The 15,687-nt window shown below is 45.7% G+C and overlaps 1 long non-coding RNA gene across 1 annotated transcript; it reads right to left on the reverse strand.

Annotated features, from left to right (window-relative positions):
• Nucleotides 1-271: 271 nt before the first annotated feature.
• Nucleotides 272-13,754, reverse strand: LOC135910210 (uncharacterized). Its single transcript, XR_010566942.1, has 4 exons — nt 13,567-13,754; nt 13,365-13,400; nt 11,946-12,011; nt 272-402 (listed from the first exon to the last, which is right to left on the reverse strand). It is a non-coding gene; the product is annotated as an uncharacterized lncRNA (long non-coding RNA).
• Between the last annotated feature and the right edge of the window lie 1,933 nt (nt 13,755-15,687).

The raw sequence follows: 15,687 nt of genomic DNA on the forward strand, positions 1-15,687 counted from the left end.
ACCCCAGGGTATCAAAATTCATCTGGTGTCCCCAGTACGGTGTGCCTCAATATCAGATTTTGGATTTGGCACGTAAACACCATAATTGTTTTAAAATGGTTGTGCCATAATGGCATGCCGATGTCAGTATCATGCGAGGTCATACTAATTCTGCTATAAACGTTTCATCTGTGCACTGTTCGTTGGCGGCATTTATCCCGTTCACAACTATGAAACTTAACTGTGACGTAATGTTGTGCAAACAGACTGAACAAGTGCAACAAGTGGAGCGTACTTTCTACGCGCGAATTTATTCGTTCAGGTCCACCCAAAGCTCAAAGCAGCGTGGCGTACAAATGCAGCAGCATCGTCGAGCGCTTGAATGTACGTAGTGGAGTTACCAACAACCTTCCAAGCACAAGCCTGAAAGAAGTGAAAGCAATGCAGCATGTAATTGTGGCACAACATTGATTATCCTAATAGCCACTACTAACGTAACGGTAAATGTAGAAAGTCGAAAGCGAGCAACATTTGAGCTAACAAGGAAATATTTTCTTTTTATGATAGACATTTATTGCATGATTGTTGTCTCTGCTAACACTCTCCAATATTAAAAATAAGGAATGTGTGCAGTGCGTGAACGCAAGAACCTCAATATCATTTACTGTTTTCGTCTGAAAATCACATCATCACCGATGAGCTCTAGCGCCTTAACGCAAAAATTATGTTTTATTTCTTATAGTATATCTATTATATATTATATATTATATTATATATTATATTATAATTACATTTCAAAAATAGGTTACAAGAAACAATGCAAAAAATAGTTTGCGAAACAATAGTCAGTCACAACCTGTAAGTAAATTTTTGTCGAAGTTTAATTAAGTGATGTGGTGTAAAAGCTCCCAAACAGTTATTATTGACTAATAAATAGGACAGAATGGTAGCAGAATACCAGCGTTTTTATAGACGAACCCTGCCTACAGGCAACACGGCAAGGGTATATTTTTCTTGCGTAGCTTCGGTATTATGTACGAAGTTCCTGCGTAATTGTCTTCGGTCATGGCTGCATAAAATGCAACAAGTGTCATTTGTCAGACCAGCAATACAGGATGGGGACAACTTTGGCACGCGACTCGCTTTCCTTTAAAAGCACGGTCAACGAAGACAGGCGAATGCAATATATCTTGCTGCAGTGGGAACCCGCACCCGATACTAAGCAAATAAAATGTACCCCTATGGCTCAGATATAAAGAGAGCTTTCTGTACAAATTTCAAACACAGCAGGCGTGGGGTGTAGCCCGCTTCCAGTTTCCACTCTTGTGTTTTTGCTCTATTAGCAAAAAATGTTTCAGCTATTTTTTTTTATTTTTGCTGATTGTGCTTCTTCAATGTGTGCTTCGCACACTTAGATTAACGATAAAGAATTCCTCCAGGTTATTCATCTTTACACACATACTTGCTTATCCCGTGACCGCGTCTCATCACATAGCACACGTTAAATGATATTGATCATGGCGCGGTATGCCTTTCTTTATGTGAAGCTTCTTGAATGTTATCTGTGGGGCTATTTGTTGTCGATGTTATCGCCGGGCCTCGTGCAATGAAATTATTTGCACGAAGGGAGTATTGGTGCACAGAATACTCTTATTACGAGTATCCTGTGTACTCTTATTACGTAGTTTTACTCTAATTAAGAGTACGGCGCAGCCTACGCGTGCTCTACGGAGCCGAATCCCGCTGCTGCGGATTCGTACTAAGGCTGGACGACACTACAAATTCTTGAACTTATGCGAGCTTCAATAATTACGGTCGAAGGTTCAGTGAGCCACCTGTAAGTAGCCGCGGCTTCTGAACCACAGATCCCATTTATCAACAGAGCACTGCAGGCCCGGAAGAGCGCCGAAGTAGGAAGGGCTTAAACACATGAAAATATAGCAAATAAACGCGTAAAAATATTAGTATGTGACAACATTACCCAGCAACAAAGAGCAGCAGTAAATGTAAGAGGAGAAAAATGAAAAGCAAAGAGGCAGGAACCGTACAATTATTAACACATAGCAATATCAAACGCAAGGACAACGAGACGCAGCAATCGACACAGAGATATGCAGTGCTGTTTACGCACTTAAGCTCAACGCAACAAAATTCTCAAAATCGTGTTGCACACGCCGATACGCAAAAAAAAAAACACTTACGAAGCCGTGACTGCAGCTGATGAGACACAGGATAACCGAACACAAGAAAATTGATAAGTGTGGTTATAAATTCGCAGTAAATTATTGCCAGTGATGTCAAATAAATATGTGTTATAAACAGCCAAATTAGATAAGTGTGAAAACGGTAGGTTCGTCCAATCTGTTCTGGTGTGTGCAGAGAAGGAATATTTGAAAAAAACTAGTCCGTGGCTGATGAGGTGTTAAAGTGTCACCGTGACGATGCCGTGTTGTAGGTGCTGTAAGTGGCTTCAAATAAGGGTCTGGGTATATAGACAAGATATATTGTTTGACCGACAACAGAAATTTTAGTCTTTTTGTTTGTATTCGTAATTGAAGAGCCTCAATGGTATGCTGTGTCATTAAACTAGAGGGAGAGTCACTTGTGCGATATTTAAAATAGATGAATCTGACAGCTTCACGCGGTATCATTTCAAGAGTGCCGCTGTTAGTTGTTGTATAGGGATCCCTAACAATGCTGGCGTATTCGCGTTTAGGAGGAAATAGTAATGTAAAAGCTGTTAACCTAGTACCAGGGGGTGTATGTTTCAGCTTAGCTCTCATAAAGCAGTTTCCTGAGCGAAGAGGTACATATGCTATAAATGCCAGTACTCCAGATGAGTTTGTTGGTTAGTGTGATTGCCAAGCACTTGTACTCCCTTACTTTCATAAGGAGCTCGGAACACACTTTGTAGACAAAGGACAGTTTTATTTTATTTTATTCTTTTTTCAATAATTGACGAATAGACTGCTTTTCTCACATTTGCTTCTATGCTCCGCCAACGCCACCAAGAAATAATACTTTGGAAATGGCTGTTCGGTACTACTCGATCTTCATGGCATTTAATTTTATTATACAGTGCACAAGCGTCCTCAAATCTAATTAGGACAGGGGAATTCATTCCATTTCTAATGTCGTCGATGTATACCATGAATAGAGAAGGGCCGAGCACTCCAGATGATACTGGAAGTTCGTTGGGTGAGTGGTCATTATTTGAAATGAACTGCATGCCTTTAGTTAGATAAGCAGCCACCTAATTGAATAGGCATGTTAAAAAGTACATTTATTCTAGTGCATTAATATGGTTCACATGAGATACAAGATCAAACGCTTTCCTGAAATCTAAAAATCTTACATCAATTTGTCCGGACGTATAGACCACTTGTGAAATCGTGCATAACATTTGGTAACTGTGTGATAGTAGAAAAAGCCTCGCGAAAAAAATGTTTGCAAGAGCAAAGTATGTTGTAATGACGTAGAAATTTATTTATTTTAATTGGCTATGATGTGTTCAAGTAATTCGCAACACGATGAAGGTAGTAATATAGGGAGATAACATTTTACTAGCGTGGCATCACCTCTTTTCAGGACAGATGCAACCCGTGCCAAGAGTCAATCTCTAGGCCGGGAAACTGAAGACAAGAACGCCTAAAATACAAAAACTATAATGCGTGCTAATGTTTCGGCACGCCTCCCAAAAATACTTTAGGTATACCTTGCGGACCTGTGGAAGATTTAGGATTTAGTATTAATGTAGAGTAGCATTGAAACACCTAATAATGACGCAACGTCAAGTGCTCAATTGCATGGCGTACGGTTATGTAGTGTATTACTATCACAGTTTAAAAAACGCGGTTGCAGTTATCATGAAAATATTTCGCAATATTGTGCCTATTGTGCTGAATAATTTTATTCTCATGGTTTAGTCATTTGGTATCCCTGTGCTGCTAATAGTGTATAAATTTTGTTCCCTTGGTTAAGTACAAATGTAAATTCATTCCTGCTTGGGCCAAGCAATGGCCTGCAGTATTCTGAAATAAATACATTTTCGTTCATAATACCCCCTCGTGTACAATAGGGCAAACTGCCTTGTTCTGTTTTCTCAGAAAGGCCCACAATTGTTGTGGTGAAGAGCGAATAAAATTTGGCAGCGCATGCTGGAAGCACCAACGCTTTGCATGCCCGCTCGACACTTCTGATTTCTTGGATTGCATCAAGTGAAGTAAATTTCCGTTATAAGCGCTCAACTCTTCCTTTAAAGTACAATACTTGTATTGATGTCCAAGGAGAAACTGTTTGTTTATGACACTGATTAACCACCATTTTATTATGTCCCACAGTGCAGCAGTAGCATAGCCTCGAACTTTATCAACGCATATTTCAAAAATCTCTATTAGTAATTCTCTTGTTTTCACTGACATGACACGAATTCAACGAGCATGCGAAATACACGCGTTCATGGTAAGAAATGGCAGGTTGAAACATGACAGCAATATTTTCAATGGATCCAATAACAAACACGAGATTAAGAATCGTTGCCGACACTCCTTGAATGTGTGTCGGGTGTTTGACAACCTCTTGTAAGTTATGATAAATCACAATAATTCGCAGGCACGTGACGTGCAAGTTAGACTCGATAAACGAAGTTATATTCTGCCACACATTGTCTGGGCGATTGAAATCACCTATATATAGCACAAGTCAAGTGTGCGCGCTATTATCGGTCTGTCTTGAGTGTAACTTGTGCTGGGCCCAACTTCGCCCAATAAAGAGTTAGTTTCGTGATTCAGAGTTTCCGCTACTGCGTTCTTCACCGTCACTTACAACGTGGCATTACGTGGACGTGATTTCGCGTTCAGGTACAGGACGTCCCCTTCTAATCCACACCAAGAAAATAACACGAGCATTGTTTTGGAACGCTCGGCTAGCCACAGGCTACGAAAGCTGCCCCCGGAGCACCGACTTCTACCTAGATGACCATAAATACCTTAACCAAGTCACACTGGCACTATGACTGAAGGGGCGTTGCAGCCCCTTCAGTCATATATATATATATATATATATATATATATATATATATATATATATATATATATATATATATATATATATATATATATATAATGTTTTTCAGTTTTGTTCTGTATATAAACCGTTTTTTCGACATGCACGTCGAGGTCTAGCCATGCCTCAAATATGGTGTCCGGGCCTCTGTCAAGCTGCAGACCGCACGTTTAAGTCCTGCCAACTACCAAACTTCTTTTGGAAAGCAAGAATTTGAAGAAGCACTTAGCTTTCGCGGAGCTTCAGTCAACGATGCGGAAAGCTTGCTCGAGACATTCCAAACTGTTTCAATCTTGAACAATTCGAACTCAGAGGACTAGCTGCGCCACTTGTGCTCCTTGGTTGATGCCGGGGAGACATGGATCGAGAAACCAGAGTACGAAATTACAACGGGGGACCTGTTCTACAGCAAGGATCTTTAGCAGCTTTGTGCGAAAATAATGGACTGAAGTTCTAATGGAATTCCGAGAGCAGCTGCCTAGCGAGAACGTCATTTTTACGGAAGAGATCACCCAACTTTTCCGCCATGCCGACCCGGACCTCCCCAAGGAGAAGAAACTGCGCTTAGTCCTGCGTTGTGGGAACCAAGAACCTTTCGCCAGAATTGTGCGAAATCTAGTGAAGACCGCCGAAGAGTTTTCTTTTGCGGCTACCAACATCGCGAGAAAACAGGAAATGTGTAAAGGGAATACAACCGCCGCCCAATAACAGCAAACTACACGGAAGTTCAATCACTGGGTACCGCCGACTTGTGCGCTACTTTCGGAGCGGTCGTTCGGGAGGAGCCTAATCAGTGTTGGCGATCAAGCAAGTCTCAAGTCACTTCGAATGCCGAAAATCTGCGAGAAAATGAAGCAGTCGCTAGGATTCTCTGAACCACTGCAGCCTTAGCCAGAAGGGATGCGCTACGCCATTCCGTCCCGCAGCCACATGCCCCTACCGCAACCACGTCATGCCTCGCAGCAATTCTGTCGCCAGTAGCCGCCTTGCACCGCCGGCGGCTCTACGGCATATCCGCCAACGCAGCGCACCGAAGACAGACGTATGACGTATTTGGACGACAACTTGCTGCACTGTCACTGCGGAGAAACGGGGCACGTCTACCGCCGATGCTCATACTACGAGAACAGCGTACAATGGTTCGCCGCCAACTCACCGCGCCTGATGCAATGCAAACAATCACGTCAGATTGCTTACTACATCGTAAGCACTGAGTGCGGACCTCGACGGAAACCCCATTGGCATGACGATATGTGTCACGGAAGCGCCGGTGACACACTGGCCCATCTCACAGCCGGTCCATCAGCCCTTACCCTGAGAACTAAAAGCGGAAGCCACTGGAAGTTAGGTTATTGTCCGTAAAAGCGCCGGAGATACTCCACAATCTAACACGCCCTTGCAAGGCCCATATTGATGACGTAGCATCAAAACGTCGCCGACCAGAATAAAACACAATCAAAACACTCACGATAGAATACTTCAGGACTCGAGATAATATCACTAGGAAAAAGCAATGCAGCCGTGACCTGAAGCAACCATTTACCTGCAGTGCAAGACAATGAATCACCGGCCATGACGTGCTTCCCGATGGCCACGAAGTCGCAGCTCTTCTAGAAACAGGAGCTGGCTATTCTATCGTCAGTGGATCAACTGCCGCGATGTTGAAGAAAGTCAAGAAGGCGTGGAATGGCCATAAAATCCGGACAGCTGCAGGACCCCTGATAACGCCGACTGGAATCTGCACGACAAGAATTACCGTTCGCGACTGAACCTCTTCTGAGACCTTCGTTATTCTCCGACAGTGCTCACGAGACGTAATTCTCAGTGTAGTATTCCTGAACCAATACGGTGCAGTTATGTACCTGAAGTTTAAGTCGATAACGCTAACCAGAGACCACGCAATACCACTGGAGAGCACTCCGAGTCACGATGCCTTACGTGTGCTCAAAGATCAAGTTAGCATATCTCCTCCCTCCAGCATTATTATTTCCATCGGTTGCGAAACATTCGCTGCCGTAGAAGGTGTCACTTATTGTGACCAACATCTACTGCTCGACCATGAAATTTCCACCGCAAAACGTATCCATTGACTGCATGAATGAAAGCGACAGTGATGGTGAAAATAGTCAGCCAAGAGCAGAAGCGCATGAACAAAGGCAGGACGATCGCGTAAATCGAGGAAATTTTGGAGGGTAGTGATACGGTGTTCCTTTCATATTCCTATTTATCTATTTAGAAAACCATTGTTCCCAAACCAGCTTTAGACAGGAATACATGCCTTGCCTGAATCAACAAGTAAAGCTTCTAAGTCTTCTACACCCCGGCACAAAGAATTCGTTGCTGCATTATCAAAGATTCGACAATCACCGAGTACTATACATCGCATTATGACCGAAGAACGCGACCCACCACTGCCTCACAACCAGTACAATGTATGGACGCGTCAACGAGAAGCTATGAACTCGCAAGTCAATGAAAAGTTTCTTGAACAAATTATTCAGCCATCAAATAGTTCATGGGCATATCATGTTGTCTTGGGGAACCAGAAGGATGGAAGTCTGCGTTCTCAGTTCGTTATTCTCCCCTTAAGAAGTTCACTTATAAGGACGTATACCTCCTCCCACAGAGGAAGAACGGATTGGGCACGCTCTGTAACGCAAAATATATTTCTTTCATGGATGTAACGACTGGCTACTGCAAGATCGGCGTCGGCAAGAGGGCAAAACAAAAGACTGCCTTTATTGCAACGAATGGCCTCTAAGAATTCAAGGTCATGCCGTTTGGACTTTGCTCGGCACCTGGTATATTCCAGCAGCGTGAGGAACATGGTTTTGGAAGGCCTTAAGTGCCAGACGTCATCTACTTGAATGACGTCATTGTCTTTGCCTAAGCTTCGGCATCACCTTTAGCGGCTTGGAATCGTTCTTGAGGCAATAGGTCAGCCGGCCTTACCCTGAACCCGGAAAAGTGCAGCTTCGAGTTGTGTAAATCATGAGCCATTCCATTCTGCGGAGGCTGATGGCTAGCAAAGCTGGGGACGTATTCGGAAACCATCCACTTAGGCGATAGTAACGACCTCAGGCGCGAGCTGGATTGTCTGGATGAGAAAAAATTACCGACGATTACGTTACTTCCTAATGCGAAATTTGAGCGCAGCAAATAAGCTGTTCCTGACTGTTTGCGAGCCTTTGTTTGCGTTTGGCCTCGGCCTCGGCCGCGCGAACGGTAGAGTCTTCTCTGCGACGGCGATGAGCTTCTGCTTCAGCCTCGCTTACTGCTGGTTGCTCTCGACGGCGGCGATGAGCCTCCGCTTCGGCGGTGCGAACGGCAGGGTCTTCTCGGCGGCGGCGATGAGCTTCTGCTTCAGCCTCGCTTACTGCTGGTTGCTCTCGACGGCGGCGATGAGCCTCCGCTTCGGCGGCGCGAACTGCAAGGTCTTCTCGGCGGCGGCGATGAGCTTCTGCTTCAGCCTCGCTTACTGCTGGTTGCTCTCGACGGCGGCGATGAGCCTCCGCTTCGGCAGCACGAACGGCAGGGTCTTCTCGGCGGCGGCGCTTAGCCTCTGCTTCGGCGACGCGTACTCCTGGATCATCTCGACGGCGGCGACGGTAAGCTTCTGCTTCGGCGGCACGCACCTCTGGATTCTGACGGCGACGGCGCTGGGCCTCTGCTCTGGCAGCTCGTTTAGCAGCAGCAGCAGCAGCAGCAGCAGACGGAGGACTTCCATCGGTCGTCTCGCTCATGGCTCAGAAAGAACTGGCAGATAATTTCGCAGTGGCGAACGGCAGCGGCAATTTCGGCTCGGGCGGTGCACATATACAGATCCGCCGCCACCGATCTGGCTCTCTGATTGCCACCGCACAGGGCGAACGGCAGCGGCAATTTCGGCTCGGGCGGTGCACATATACAGATCCGCCGCCACCGATCTGGCTCTCTGATTGCCACCGCACAGGGGTTGCATTGGAGGAGGAGCGAAGAAAGGAATTAAGTTGGAGCCGGCGCTTTGACAACCGGAGACTCGCAGGAAGAGGGGGGAGGGGGGCGGCGTGTACACCCAGCGGCAAACGATGGGGGCAGAAGCGCGCGCAGCAAGCGGACAACACGATAAAGGGAGGAGGGAAGAGATAGCAGCGACTGACTGATGCCGCTGACGCCGATAGTGAGTCAACCCCAGCTGCGGAGTTGGTTTCAGGGACAACGCCGCCGATGCCGACACAAACAATATGATACCCTCGCTTCCGCAGCGCTAAGAACCAGGTCTAGCCGTGGGAAGGTGGTCACGTATTCGTCGACGTGCCGGGGCCTACGTGAAATAACCGGCGCGTCGGCAACTGAAGAGCACCCTATCCGCCACACAAGAACAGGGGGGGGGGGGACCCTTTCCTCCTCTTTCTGCATGGCGGCGACGGTGTTCTATGCAGTCACGTTATCTTGACTCTCTAGCGGCGTCAGCGGCATCCAGTGGTATCAGTCGGTCGCTGCTAGCGCTGGGGGGATGAAAGGGGGGCGGAGCTGGTTACGAGGCCGACGACAACGCCGACGATGACGCGAAACCCAGGAACGGACGCCAAAGAGCTGCGCTCTAAAATCGAATGACGAAGCGCTCAACCAGGCAATCAGCTGATCCGATTTCGCTAAAGAAAAGGATTCAGTGTGTACCGATGGCGAAGGCGTGGCCAAGGAGGTAGCATCGCCGAAATTGATCGTTTTAGTATTCGGTACCTGTTTAGGACACGACACTGAGGTGACACAGAATTTCTAACAAAGGTACTAAAACATTCATTGCCCTGATCGGTTGTCATCTTGAATATAGGTACGCACACGATCTCGTATCACCTCTACTGAATGTGTGAGCCCTTCTGTGCCTACCCAATGTGAAATTTGTTTGTCACGTCAGACTCACTTATGCAATGGCTCATACAACCATGAGGAAGCAAAAACATATCTCGTTATCATCTCCCTCTGAGTCTACTGATTTTGAAAGTAGTGCTTATTGATAACCGTTCTAACCGTTCTACTGAAAATACATGTTCACGTGATCAGATGGTAATCGTTTGCATAGGATTAGGTAATTTCGCATGATATTCGGTAGCTGAGTTTTTGCACAGGCTCATTTGTTGACAAAAAAGAAAAATCCACGGAAGGGTAACCATAAGTTGCTTCGCACTAGTGATGGCTCATACTACTGAGGCACGTCATCAGCAAGTCGTGACTCCTTCTTGACCCATTTAAAACAGTTGCAATAAGGAAATTTCCCCAGCTCTTCGACAAGAAAGCAGCACTCACAGTCATTGGAATCTTGCCTGGTATAGGCGCTCTGTCAGTGACTTTTTCGCATCACCAAACCATTGGCCCATCTCACCAAATGAGACGTCGAGTTTAATGGGCAAGGTCCCCACGCCGAAGTATTCCGAGAGCTTAAACGGCGCCTGCGCTTACCACCGAAATTCGCCCACTTGAACAAAGATGCACATACAGATATCCATAACAACGAAAGTAGCGTAAACATTGGTGCAGTGATATTACGAAGAAAATACATGAACAAAAGTGTCATACCTTATGCTAGTCGTTCAATATCGAAAGCGGAAGTCGATTATTCTGCGACGGAAAAATAGTGATTTGACACTATACGGGCTGTTTGGCCTTAATTGTTTGACCTAAAATATCAGGCTAGCCCTTTCATGTCGACAGCGACAATCACCTGTAGCTTTAGCTCAAAATGTTACAGGATCTCAGGTCGCCTAGAGCGATTGAGCCTTAGACTGAAAGAAATGTACGTCTCCGTGTTCTACAAGTACGGATGCAAACGGTGATTTCCGACTGCCTGTTTCGCGCCCCACCGACCCGCCTCCGCAAGATGACGAAGACTAGGACACCTTTGTGGAAATCATTGTATTCTACTAGTGCGAAGACGTCGCGCTGAAACTTGGAGGTTAACGAAGAATTGGCAGAACAACTATGACCGAGCAAAGAACGATGCGAAGAAAAATGTGAGGGGTAACTTTAAGAAACAGGCAAAGAGAGGTGTGGATCTGAGAGCAAATCGAGATACGTAATATTGCAGCTGACCTTGAGAGAAACAAACCGGAATTGGGGAGGCCATGTAATGCGTAGCGTAGATAACCGGTGGACCGTAAGACTTGCTGAATTGGTGCCAAGAGAAGGGCAGCGCTGTCGAGTATGCCAGCAAATCAGGTGGTGTGAGGAAATTAGGAAATTTGCAGGTGCATGTTAGAGGCCAGCTAGGGCAAGACAGATGTAATTAGAGGTGGCACTAAAAATAGGCTGATGATAATGATCATATTTTTGTCCAGATAGGATTCCCCCCCCCCAAAAAAAAATGTAAACAAAGCTTTGCTTTATCGCTTGTAGGCTTTGTGAACTGGTGTGACAAACCATTCGAGCAGAAGTTCCGAAGGCGTAAACTTACAGTGGTGCTGATGTTAATATTTTTATTAGGCATAAACGACTTCACCTCTGCTGACCTTGAATTCAGCAGTTGGCACGCGTGCCTGAAAGTGTATAATTAGGAAGGTAATGAGTGGATCTTTCAGATACGCACCTGAACGTTTGTTTTTCTTATGTCAGTATTTCGCATCTTTTCCACGTTTTGAGCGAAAAAGTCATGAGCGTGCCATATTTCTCGAGTGAACTTAAAAAAATCTGTTCGAGCTAAAACAAAACCAGGTTCAAATATCTGCGCGCATAGTAGAAGATGATTTTCAGTTGAAGTGCGAGTCAATAAAATATTACTGGTTTAGTGCCAGCTAAAGAAAATGACCCTCGTACCTTAGTCTAGTTCATGAATCCACCACTGACTGGCAGACAGGGGAATGCTTCTTCGTGATAACGAATATCTCGTACGGTGATATTCGATTTTTGTGACTGAATGTAACGCTCACCATGGCCTTGTCCGCTGCATTCATGTGCTCCTTGGTCAAGTTCAGGCGAGTGTAATGTATCGAACTCTGTGGACAGGAGAGCACCATTCTAATGAGGCAACTGCTGCACCCACAAAAGCCACTACACGAGGCGCAATATCAAGTATACAATCTGTGCATTTTGCATCAAGTATTGTCGCATTTAGTGCTGCATTATTGCGCCTAAATTGGAACTTATATTCGCGGAGCAAGTACAAGTTAGGAAGATGCGTGCGCTACATTTCGTTCAAATTCAAATTTACTTTAACCTCAAGGATGCAGGTAGCGTCTGGAGAAAAGTGGCGCTTGCCATTTGAGGAGAACCCGAGCCTCCCTGATGCATGGAAAGCAACCAGGACGTAAGGGCGAGTTCATTGAACATAACAAAGCGTGAGGAAGTTTTCCAAAATACAGGTCATAATATGAGAGAACACTAATGCCGTATATACAAACTACAAAATACTGAGACCCTTTCCTTAAAGCCTAAATTAGCGTTGCATCTCTTTTCACAATAAACGTTCTTCCCCAGAATCACGTGAGCGACGTTGTTCAATCGTTATTGTTCTTTGGTGTAAATAATTTTATAACACAGGAGCAGTGAACTGTATCATTAATCGACCAAAGTGTGTTCTTAAGCTTGGAGTGATCCACCGTTGTTCGTGACCAGTACGGTATAGAATAGCATATGTTTCCAGACCAAATATATTAACGTAAGCGCTGTTATTACTATAGAGTGACGGCTTATTTCTTACTCATAGGTATTACTCGTAGAGTTCGTGAATTGCGACCTTGTTATACGGTTTGACAATCACCAGTTTGGACATAGCAGTCGTCATTACCTATGCAGTTAATAGTTTTTTATATGTGTATGTCTGACTAATATTGGTCGTCGTTGTATTTCCCCATACCAAGAAAGAGTGTTTGACATGTGGCAAAACACGCTGTTATAAAGCCTTAGCTGAGCAAAAACTGGAAGAAACGAACGGATTATTGCAAATATACTGATACATTTGGAAAGATTAGTTATGGGAATAATAATTTGAGGTGACCATAACATAGTACAATGAAAAAAATACTCCCAGAGTTCTCATGGTTTCTACCATTTCCGCGGCCGCGATAGCTGTGCGTAATCTGTGCTCTGGAAAAACAATCTGATTCTGAAAGTGCAAAATTACAGCCGCTGTATTTTGTTGCATAATAACTAGTGAAATTCATTCAGTCCATGCTTTGATACTCTCTAATGTAATGTTCATAAGTGTAGTAAGGCAACCGTTTCGTTACCGATAAAGAAATTGATAGTGTCATTATGTATTTAGGCTTATCACTGATTTTGACGTAATGTTTAGATTGGTTACAAATAGCTAAATTTGCTGACAGTTCATTATGAGGAGGTGTACTTACCTCGTTATGCACTGGTTGTACCATACACTCGTATGACTGAAACATAAAAAAAAACATGGCCCCGGTAGGTCTTCATCACGTGAAAGCACCCGGTCACATGTCTACTCAATTGTGAGCTAACACGTCTCATATAAAGCGCGAAGAAACTTAAACAAGAATCCGAAGAGGTGTTCCTTGCAAATTGTATGCCACTCTTCCTTACTTGATGTTGAAGCACAGGAGCACAGTGCAGTTGCAAGCATTGCCGCTAACTGCTGGCTTCAGCCCTTGAATAGCGAGCTTAGATGCCACTCTCTGCAGCCTGCGTTATGTAGGAACGGCGCGACACCAAAATATTGGCAGTAGGACCTGGTCTCGACCATACGTGCCCAAAATCTTCTAGCAACGGCTCGCGCGTTCTTCATCTTCTTCCTCTTCTAGCACGGACACCAATGTTGGTGATCATGGTGGCATTCTCATATTGCTTCTATATTGCATTCTGCAAAGGCAACGATGACACTCGGCCACGGTAGTTTGCATCTGTGGTAGAATACCCTCACGAGCGGGTAAACTTCGTATACGGCGTCACCAAATGAGGGTCCATGGAGCCGGCTACTTCCAAGCCGCGAAGGTGTTGGAGGAACCCGAAGGCAACTAAACTTGGCTGGTTACCCTGGCGCACACCTCCAGGGAATGCGGCACACAAAGTGGCCACGAATCCTGCTAGTGGAACTTCTGCAGGAACCCCAAGGCCCTAAACCATTCCCGCAGACACATCTAGTCCAGTCTTTGTCCGAAACCTCGCTCTGACGAGTGCGTGCTGCAGGTCACCGGAAAGTACTGCAGCCCGCTCACAGGAGGGGAATATCGCAGATAATCATGATCGTCGCTCGAACGGAGTCACCGCTGCTACCGCTAGCAACTGACCTCGAGCTCTCGAGAACTCACCGGATCACTGGACACTGTACAAAACGCCCTACCGAGCCGACTGTGGGGAAGGCAACACCATGTACTACCTAGGAGTGTAGCTGCTCCAGGAGGCTGTGTCGGCGCTATTGCGTCGGGGTTGTCCCCAGCGACGGCAGTTTCATTCTCCAACGGCGGCGCAGTGAGCTGCAACAGAGCGTAGGAGACCGCGGCGATCCCGGGTCCCACGCCGACTTCTATGACGGCGCCACAGGAGGAGGTGGAAGCGCTCCTCAGCAGACACCGGAGGTGGGACACCCACTGCATAGACGCTCGCGCACCAGGGATTGAGAAGAGAGCTTCTGGCTAGAAAACTAGCACCGCCCGCCTTTTCCATGAGCTTTGTTCGTCACGGAACGTAGCCTGCGCCGCACGTTAGCAACGCAAATGTGGGAACAGCGTGGCGCCGCGGCTCCCGCCAGCAAGCCCCAGTCCTAAGCATACATGCCCAAATGCACTCACACACAGCTCCCGCGTTCTTCGTCTTGCCTTTCTAGTAGCACCAGCTTCAGTGCTGCTGATCATGGTGGCGGTCACATAGATCCTAAGCCACAGCTCTCGGTCAAATCTCCTACATTTGGTGGATGTAGTAGAGGCTACACAACGCATGTACTCTAGAACTTCAATATCATACACTGTGCTCAAGCATTACATCCAATGGTTCTAGCTTACTACACTCCACATAGCCGCGAAGAACCCCCTGTATATAATGGATTGATTGCGATGCCAACGACTGGCACTTCGTTATTCAGCAAAGCTGCAGTATAAATAAAACGAAAAAGACACGGACGTGACCTTTTAGGGTCGCCTTTTCTTTCGCCCCATCATGTGAAAGTTGTACGCCAAGGAAACTTGGCGCCATTGGACAGAACGTTTTAGTTAGGCATTTATAGGCTACATTGAAGAGGTCGTTGCCCTATAGAACAATGTCGATGCTTTAGTGACAGACAGGTTAAATTCAGAATATATTGAAGAGCGTTGATGGTGACGTCTTTCAGACTTTGCTTTTGCAAAGTCCACTGGCACTGTTTAATTTCTCTTAAGCCTACATCGCAGCTTCAAAAATATGCGGAAACAACAAGCTTTGACCATCGGCACTTGCTAGAGTGATCCCACTGCGTCTTCACAGTGAGCAGTCTTGAACGCATACCTAAATAAATATGCTCGTTCATCAGTAAGGGGCTTGTCAACTGTCTCTAATGCCTTTGCAAGAGCCGCCGCAAGACTAGCACCATTCTACATTTTTGGCTTCCATGCACTATAACATGATTCGAGGATTTGCCCGTATTCTTTATTGCATCTTAAGTTGAAGGCCACGTTTGACTTTAAACAATGCCTGTCATGAGCTCGCCATAGCAAACCCGATGAGCGCCTAGGG

This window comes from Dermacentor albipictus, chromosome 10, assembly GCF_038994185.2.
Source record: "Dermacentor albipictus isolate Rhodes 1998 colony chromosome 10, USDA_Dalb.pri_finalv2, whole genome shotgun sequence".
NCBI lineage: Eukaryota > Metazoa > Arthropoda > Arachnida > Ixodida > Ixodidae > Dermacentor > Dermacentor albipictus.